The sequence below is a fragment of the Castor canadensis genome, chromosome 11, assembly GCF_047511655.1.
Source record: "Castor canadensis chromosome 11, mCasCan1.hap1v2, whole genome shotgun sequence".
Lineage (NCBI taxonomy): Eukaryota > Metazoa > Chordata > Mammalia > Rodentia > Castoridae > Castor > Castor canadensis.
The window spans coordinates 129965309-129966862 of record NC_133396.1 but is presented as its reverse complement, the minus strand read 5'-3'; the positions used below and the strand labels follow the sequence as shown (position 1 = coordinate 129966862).

Below are 1554 nucleotides of genomic sequence, written 5' to 3'. Positions count from 1 at the left end.
AATTGAATCACTAAAATTCTATTAGGTAGTTGCCAGGGGTGGTGGCACACACCAGTAATCCCAGCACCCTGGAGGCAGAGACAGGAGGATCAAGAGTTCAAGACCAGCCAGGCACTGGTTGCTCACACCTGTAATCCTTGCTACTCAGGAGGCAGAAATCAGAAGGATCATGGTTTGAAGCCAGCCCAAGCAAATAGTTCAAGAGACCATATTTCAAAAAAAAAAATCACAAAAAACTGCTGGTGGTGTGGCTCAAGTGGTAGAGTGCCTGCCTAGCAAGCAAGAGACCCTGAGTTCAAACCCCAGTACCACCAAAAATAAAAAAAAGAGTTCAAGTCCAGTCTGGGCTACATAGTGACTCTCTCTCTCTCTCTCTCTCTTTCTCCCCCACTCACTCTCTCTCTGTTCTGGGGATCAAACTCAGGGCCTCACACATGCTAGGCAAGCATCCCCAGCCCACCCTATAAAAACAAAACAAAACAAAACCCCTAACATTCTGTGAGCTGGGGCTGTAGCTCAATCAATGGTAGAGCGTTTTCCTAGCATGTGCAAGGCCCTGGGTTTGATCTCCAGCACTGAATAAAAGCCAAAGCAAAACTAAACTTATATGTTCTAGATAATGCTATCCAACTTATAAACGTCCGGAAAATGTACAGTTTACAGGTTAGAGGGCCAGGCAATGTGATAATTTTCTAGGGAGTCCTGGGTTCCTGATGACAGCTTTGTCCTTCCCTTCCAAAAACTCCCGTGCCCATCTGGAGGACAACTCTAGGAGACTCACAGCAGACTTGTTGAGAGAGCCAGGTGCTGAGGAAAGAGAAGGGGGACATCTGGCTTGGGACAAGTAGCTCTACCAGAGCCCAGCTGCTGGGCGGGCTGGTGACCGGACCTTGACGGTTGGCCCTGCCACACCAATACACACGGGCACTCCCAGGCAGCCTGAAGGTCCCTCCCGATTCTGCCCCTGCCCTGGCCAGCCTTCCTTCTCTTTTCTTATTCTTCCATCTTGCAAATCTAAAAAGATGTTATCTTCACGTTAGAACTTCACTGCTCATTGGGCATCTTATCCCCCTATGAGCAAGGTTTTGAGGCACTAAGTGGCTGGCTTTTAGGATTCTGGGGGTGAAAAAAGTGTGAGTGACACCGGAATAGCTAAGTTGCCATTTGTTTGACATTTGCCAAACTCGTTCCATGAATTCCCGGATGATACCCTTCCACTTCCCTAACGGAATGGATACAATTCTTACCCCTATTTACCAAGTGGAAAAAGGCTGACAGGGTACCTCCTGTCATCACTGAGTGGAACAGCAAGGAGTTGGTTCCGGACTTGTCCAGGGCCCTGGATTAACCACTGGGCTGCAAGAACGTGGGGAGGGATACAGCAGAGGGAGCACAGGTACTTAGGAAGAGCTAGGGATGTAGCTTGGAGGCAGATCACATGGCTAGAAGCTCAAGGCCCTGGGGTCAATTCCAAGCAACCCCCCCAAAACAAAGTGATTAGGAAAGGTTTCAGAGAGGCATCATGTATTCACTCATTCAACAATTTACTGAATG

At 48.4% G+C, this 1554-nt stretch overlaps 1 non-coding gene across 1 annotated transcript; it reads left to right on the top strand.

Annotated features, from left to right (window-relative positions):
- The first annotated feature begins 241 nt into the window (after nt 1-241).
- Trnaa-agc (transfer RNA alanine (anticodon AGC)) lies at nt 242-314 on the top strand. Its single transcript has one exon. It is a non-coding gene; the product is annotated as a tRNA-Ala (tRNA).
- Nucleotides 315-1554: the final 1240 nt, after the last annotated feature.